An 8,026-nucleotide genomic window follows, 5' to 3' on the forward strand; every position below is an offset into this window, starting at 1 on the left:
TGCCTTTAAATCATACCGTTGGACATTACAAATAACAGTCTGAGAAACGGTTCACACAGTTCTATTTTTAAAAAAAACACCAAACAATTAAATGTCTCTCCTGTCGTCACAAATCTATCACTGCTGTCCTTTCTCCTCTTCGTAGTATTTCCATTGAAATCATCAGGTTACCGAGGCAACGCCTGCACAGAGCATCTTCTTTTGAATAATCTGGACAAAGTGCTGCAGTGGAGAAGTGGCACTGGAGCTTTAATTGCTGTACAGGTGGATGTGAGTCTGTGCCTGAATTGTGCCTGTTCTTACAACACTGCTAGTTAAAAATTTGATGTGATGAGACTGGAGGTGTTTTCCTCCATTAACAAAACATTTAAATTTGTGGTTTGAAGCATTTTTGGGGTAATTACTATTTAACTGAATGGTTCAAGTTGGAGTTGTTTGGTTTGCTGTTTATCATTAGTTTGTAACTGGATCGGTAGGTAGGTTGGTTGGTTGGTTGGTTTTATCGGATGGATTGTATTAAGAACTATGTGTTTGCAACCACCTCCAGGTTTCTTGTTGGAACTGTGACACATCTTGAACATCTTCGACATGCATTGTGTGGATCGTGAGCCTTCTAGTACACTTACCAGACTTAGTTTGTGCATATTCACTATGACACATTCCATTCCAAACCCTTCCCAGTCTCCCTTCCCACCCGCTCTGCATGCATGGCCCAGAGGATTCCTCACATTAAGTTTCATCCATCATCAGAATGGGACTAAAACTGCTCTGGAAGACTGTGCTACAAAAGTTTGACATATCCAGGCTTTCTTTATGTTAGCTGGCTCGACACAACCAAAACCCTAATCAGACATAATTGGTGTCACAATGGTGGTTATCAACATTTTTTTTTTGTTATCACAGGTTTTTATAATCAGATTCTGTGAGCGGTGGCATAAAAGAGGTCGTCTGACATATCAGTTTATATTGTCATAAAGGAGATCTGGGAGGAATATATAAAATGTATTCCAGTGAAAAGTGCGGCATCTGCAAATGATATGAGAGGAATGCTGACAATTGCTGAAAAAATGCAAAAAACGTGTTAATCATGCAATCATGCATATATTTATTAGTCAGTGTATTGTCTTAGCATTCTAATGTAGCTGCTTGTTTCTAATGTGACAGCTCAACGTATTTACAGATATTTCATAGTCCCTCACCTAAGAAATTTTATCGCTCATAGAGAATATTGTCAGGGAAAAAAATGGTGAAAAGGCGGTGCTTCTTACAGTCTATTTAAATCCTTAAACTCTGCACAGATCCTTCTCTGGAAAAGGTTTACTGTGTAGTATAAGTTACCAAGTTGATTAAGTTAAAGAGCTCCATAACTAGCCCACTACCACCACTGCCATAAACGGCCACAAATGCCATAAATCATCATAAAAGAAAGTGAAGTTTAAATTGCAGGGAATCCACATGTACAACAGTTCCCACAAGTGTTACCAATATAGGAATAAATGGTGTATCAATTTTACACCATTTACACTTTGAGTTTGTTGCCTGTAATATAAAACCCACTGGCTAATTTTAGGGCTGAAGGGTTAAGTAACTTAATTAATTGATTCCTTTAAATTAATTATTCCAGGCTCCTATATTGTGTAGCCAGGGTTTGTCAGTGTCTATTTTTAGACAACACACAAAATCAATCAGTAAATGCTGCTGCCGATTTAATCATTTCAGCCTTGAAATGTGAAGGACTTGCGTTTCAGTGGTACTCTCCTGGGTGCTGCCGGTATACAGTGGGTACGGAAAGTATTCAGATTGCCACATTTCTGTTTTTTTCTGTCAAGATGGGGTGCTGCGTGTACATTAATGAGAAATTAAATTAACTTTTTTTAATTTTGGCAAATGGCTGCAATGAAACAGAGAGTGAAAAATTTCAAGGGGTCTGAATACTTTCCATACCCACTGTATAAAGAACAAGCAATTGCAAGCACCGAGTAGTGACTGTACACTGTAAAATCAAATTGAAATAAACGCATATACTCTGAATAATGTCAAAACGTGAACAAAAAAGAAGCAATGTAAATGTTGAGCCTGTCGCTAAAGTACAGGGTGTCCCAAAAAAATGTATACACCTTTTAGCAGCTGATAACTAACCTCACACCACTAGACTTCTTTTTGTGGGGAGACCTAAAAGACAAAGTCTACGCAAACCTGCAACAGTCACTGAACTGAGAGCAACCATTGAACGTGAATGCACACAAATACCAAGGGAATCGTTTCATGATGTGTGCTACTCCATCGCTTCGTGTTGTCGGCAGTGTCTGGACCAGAACGGACATCAGTTTGAGAACAGGTGGTGAAAAAAACAATAGAATGATGTTTGTAAATTCTTTTACATGTTGAAAATTTAACGAATTATAATAAACACCCAGTTTACAATTATTTAAAGTGTGTATACATTTTTTGGGACACCCTGTATAGACCGTTATTCCTGGCTGGGGTATTGCAGGTCTATAAATAAAAAAAGTAAGTATTATACTTAGATAAGCAAAAAAAAAGCTTGCTTATATTTGTTTTAGTGCTTGTTTCATGCTTTTGCATATAAATGAATGTATTTTACATCCAAGTCCTTGACAAATGAATTCACACAATGCTGTTTAGGGACTTTTAAATCTGGCACCAACCGGTTTGTTGTATGTCAACCAACAATAATTTGTTTGCAACTGAAAATGGAATAGGTTTCAGCAATTGTTAGTGTTTAGGAAAAGTTGCCAATGGTCCAGAGATCATCTGGAAAAGGGATTACAATCAAAAGAAAAGCTATTGAAACATATGTCATAAACATCAACGGGGTTTGTGTAACTACTCTCTCTGCCAGAAGGGAGTGGCAAAAGTTCCATGCTGCAAGTTTTACTAAAATGGGTAATAATGCTCTACAGTACTAAGTCTGCTTCAGTGTAGGTTTACTGAAACACTGCTTGCCAGTGCAACTCTTGTTTGGTGACTGGGATGGGGCAGACTCCTAGAAATATGAGTTGTGTGTGATTATTTCTGGAAGATGGCCACAGTCATAAATAAAATGGCTTTTGGATAATGTAAATAAAAATGCTGCCAGTGGCTAATGTTTGAATGCAGAATCTATGGAATAATATCTTGTGGCAATCAGTGCAAATAACTGTCAATACTTTTGCAGCTACAAGTGTGACAGAGTTTGAGTTTGAAGGGATTACAATGGAAAACAACCCACTGTTTGTTAGAGTGCCGATAACCTGGAAAACAGTAACAGCTTGCTGTTTTTGTGAATTCTGTGTGAATTCTATGCTCTGTTTGAACTTCAGCAAGTTGCCTTGACCACGTACATGCCTAAATACATTGAGTTGCGGCCATGTGATTAGATATTTGTGTTAGCAAGCAATTGAACAGGTGTACCTAATAAAGCGGTCACTGATTGTACTCAACACCACAAACTCAATGTTGTCTTATTCTGTCAAAGACACACAAAATCTAAACTCTCCATGAATGTGTGGCTCTGCAATCAGTTGCAGTGCAGTTTATACTTGTAGATATAATAGAAATTGATGTACTTCTGTCCATGCTGTGTATGTAGTATTTGACTTAGTATTTCAGAAGCACCACTTCAGGGAAGGAAAAAAAAATACAGCGAGTGTATTGACTTTTAGCAGAATTATTATGCTGCCCGATAAGATGTTTCCTCAGGTGGATAAAAACTTGATAACCTTTTCCGTGCAGGTGTTGTAGTAACCATGGTGACAAAGGTTCCAGAGCAGTTTCGCAACATAAAGCACATTTTCAGGACTGATTTATATTTGAATGAGAGGCACAAACAAAAGATGTAAAGCTGATAAGTTAGTCCAATCAGAAAACATGTCCATGTATTTTTGTAGAGAACAGTTACAAATGATGCATCATGTCATTTCATTTAGGGGATTTGTTGTTACGACATGTTAAAAGATGAAGCCATTTTATTTTGTCTCCAACCTCTAGCGACTCAAAACTATATTTTATAAAAAGTGTACTTTTCCACTTCCTGAAAAGTTGCCACGCACTATCCTGTCATATCTAGTAAGTAGTCACTTTTTAGTGAATAATGTAGATCCCAAGAGTTTTTAAGAATCTCAAAGACTTCCTCTCCTGGCTTGAACAGATGCAACTATTTAAACTAGAGATGATGTGAAGGGAATTGCACAAGAATGATTCTGGCATGCAAGAGTTTTGCTGTGAGCCAAGTTTGATGACCTGCAACATAAATTACAGAGGCAACAAATCAGCATTCTGAGTAACTTGTAAGTAACTTAAAGAAAAACTGAGTGCAACAGGCCTGGCTGTGATTACTCTACCACTCTCTCTCTCTTTTTATACAAGCATACATACAAAGGATCCAGGCTCTCCTTTGTCATGGCTGCCAATCTTCACTACTGAACTAAAGTTGAGGTGACTGACATAGTTTGGACTATAGATGGCTGAAATAATCCAAGAGTGGAGCACATAACTTGGCACTTACTGCACTCCACTCAGCTTCTACATTTACATTCAAGGTCATGTAACTTAAATAGCCTTGCTTGAAGTGTTGCATCTTATACCACTACTAGACAAGATATTGCAATGTGTTGCTGTTAAAACTAGACGAAGCCTTGATTTATTTGTACCGCTACTTTAATTGATCAGCAAAGTTTTGCTGCAGAAAGAGCAGTATTGCTGATGACTAACGTCAATGTGCAACAGCAGGGCGTTGTGTGTGTCTGCTCTCATTCCCTGCAGGCGTAGTGGGTGTGATAACCACTTCTTTCTCTCCAGCAGCTTTCATAGCCTCCAGACATGGCTGCAAATCCAAGCGCCGATGCCGGCCGTCCACAGCTCGTGGATAAGGCAGGCGCTTGAAGTGATATACGTAATTACGACAGCGAGGGAAAGCCCACGGACACCACAGAGCCTGTCTGCAACAGATATTTTACAGCTACACAGACCAAGGGAGACAACACATCAAACTTAGCAAAGCATCTTACAGGAACACATGCAGACTTTCAAAGGATTCCAAGAGGGACGGGTTAGCAAATGTGATAGATAATATAATGACACCATACTATGCACTCAAATATAAGTGGAACGAGTGTTTTTCATTCCGTATCGAGCACACTTTATTTAACCATTGGGGCTGGATGAGGTCATCAAGAGCAATGGAAACTGTTTGTCTTGATTATATCTATATATCTGACCAACATCTCTATAAGTAAAACCAGTGCTCACACTGGTAACATTTGCTGTAGATCACAAGCTGCTAAAATCAGGTGTTTGCCGTATGTAGATCAACGACACCAAATATAAATGATCAAGTTCAAGTCGTTTTTTTTAAAATTTGCACTGAAGTACTGCTGCACTTATCTCTGCAAGAATTTATCCTTTTCTAAACAGCAGTGTGATGTGAAAATGTATGAACACACTGTTCCTTACATTGACATTATTAGTATATTTTCATTTTATTAAGTGATTAAAAAACACCTTTAAAGTTCTATGCTCTGTCATCTGTTTTTGCTGAATGTTTAGGTCTTTGATGTGGTGTCTTTTCAATATTCATATTGAAATGTTTAGGCAGGTATTGTCCTGAATTCACTGAGGTATCATGGTAACACTTCTTACTTGTACTTTTTTGTGATTGTGATTCATGTAGTCTCCTGCTTGACGTTTTAAGGTGTATTTACTCGTTACTTTAATTCCCAGTTATTAAATAAGTATTGGAATCGTAGTACAAGATATGTGAAGTACGGTTAAAGTGGTGCGGGTTGTGAGTCAGATTTCTTAAACAGGACAGGTCTTCATCTTTTTTCCTCTTAAAACATAGATACTATGAATCTCAACAAGAAGACACATAAACACATGGAATTATTCAAGATTTGTGGTTAAAATAATAGAAGTTCTGTAAAAATGCATGCATTGATCAAATGCTAAATGTTGATTTTTCTTTGTATTCTAAACAAAAACAAATATCCCAGAGGCTTTGTGTGTTAACATAACAAAAACAACTGATTTAATTTCATATCTTGTCACCTTTTTCACAACTCTGAAGTTTGCAGGTCTGTACTATAGATATTTACATTCCCAAAGGCTATGCTGTGTGATCTATTCAAATATCAGCTTTGAACAGAAAGTCGCCTCAACCTAGAAGGCAGATTTACATGAAACTTTCCGAGTGCATTCAAGCTCCTACTTTAGGCTCTGTAATATTGTTGGGCTGTTTCCTTATTGTGTCTGGACAATGGCAGACTTGGACTGACAGCTCCTGTGTTGCCATGGAAACTGTTTTTTATTACTTGATTAGTCTGAACTAACTTGTATAAGTAAGAAAGCAATAAGGAACACTGTCATGAGCAGTCATGATGTGTCACGTTGAGCGCTCCGAGGGTGTGGAACATGTGACAGAAACCCCCACATCTGACAAAATACTTCTGAAATATCAGCATCTAATAGACTTCTATAATACAGGAGCTTTGTAGAATAAGTCACCTGTTCCTCTCATCCCATCCTCAAAGTCCACACTCTCTGCTATTTGTGTCTGAGGAGCGATCTGGCCTCTTACCTCCGCTGGCACCGAGCACTAATTACTGACATTTCTCCTGAGGGGTGCTGCTGCATTGTGGGTGTTTCAGTACCTTTCATTCCTTCAGTGGGAACAGTTGCAAAGGTCACACTCCACATAACACACTGTCTGCTGAATCAATGAGGCAACCTTTGTGCGTGTGAATGCTGAGCCTGTGTGTGTGTGTGTGAGGGAGAGATGTGCATGAATTGTAGAGGTTTGTTTTCAGGGCCCTCAGGTATCAGCACTGAAACAGCTTTAATTTGGAATCAAAAGTCTGATTTCAGTTCACTCTGTGACTCCAAACCAAGCAAACAGTGCAAAACAAACTTGCAAATCGCTTTTCCCAATTAGCTGCACGCCGCCAGAGAGATGGCACCCACCCCTCTGTCTCTGCACCCCTCACCAATATATCAACCCCATCTATTTTCTCTTTGTTCCCCTCAAATTAGCCCTCGCCAGAAGGACTTAAATCATAAATTGGTAACAAACAGCTTTGAAACAAGTCACAGCTGCTCTTCCTGGATCTGTAGGTACGGCAGAGGAATGATTACATCAAAGAAAAAGGGCTGTGTTTGGGACCAGAGAGAGAAAGCTTTGATGAGTTCCATTCCAGAATTGGATACACACTTTAAAAAGTACTTTATAGCCAGCCTTCCATATTGGATGGAAGGAAAATTAGATTGCTATTGATTACCAACTAAGTTATGCATCTACATTTCAGTGTGTGTGCCTGGAAACTAGTTACTGTTTTAGGACAGATTTGTTGGTTTTCTTTGGTGTGTGTGTGTGTGTGTGTGTGTGTGTGTGTGTGTGTGTGTGTGTGTGTGTGTGTGTGTGTGTGTGTGTGTGTGTGTGTGTGTGTGTGTGGTTTCTAGGTGCTGTTCCACTGTCAGGCAGTTTAGTTTGATTTAATGCAAAACTACAGCATCCCTCCATACAATGGTGTTCAACTCTCTGAACCTCAAGGAGTTTTGGAGTCTTTATTTAATTATTATTTTGCTAACTTTTCACCACAGTATAAAATCCAGGAACTCTACAGAAACAGCACAGCCGCACCTACAAGTCAAAAGTGGCCCATATGCAATATGACCCCTTTAAAGCTATAAATCATGTAAAAAGTAAACAAGAATTTATTTGAATATTAATTAACAAGAATTGAAAAATGCTAAAATTAACGTGAACATTTTTTTTCCAAGTCCACAGTTTTTCCCAGTGTTTGAAAAACAATTGTGACTTGGCATACTAGAGCTAATATACTACTTCCATTTTTTAGTCTGTTGGCATACTTGTCTACTCTTTGCTCAATGTAAACACAACGTACAGTTCAGCTGGAGAAACTCTTCCAGAGGTGAGAATTGGCATTTCCAGTTCATCCTCACAGCACGTTTGAGTTTCCCAGGTCTGTCTGGCATCATCCACCTTTGGCCTACGGTGCTCTGGTACTGA

The sequence above is a fragment of the Acanthochromis polyacanthus genome, chromosome 4, assembly GCF_021347895.1.
Source record: "Acanthochromis polyacanthus isolate Apoly-LR-REF ecotype Palm Island chromosome 4, KAUST_Apoly_ChrSc, whole genome shotgun sequence".
In the NCBI taxonomy this organism is placed as follows: Eukaryota; Metazoa; Chordata; class Actinopteri; family Pomacentridae; genus Acanthochromis; species Acanthochromis polyacanthus.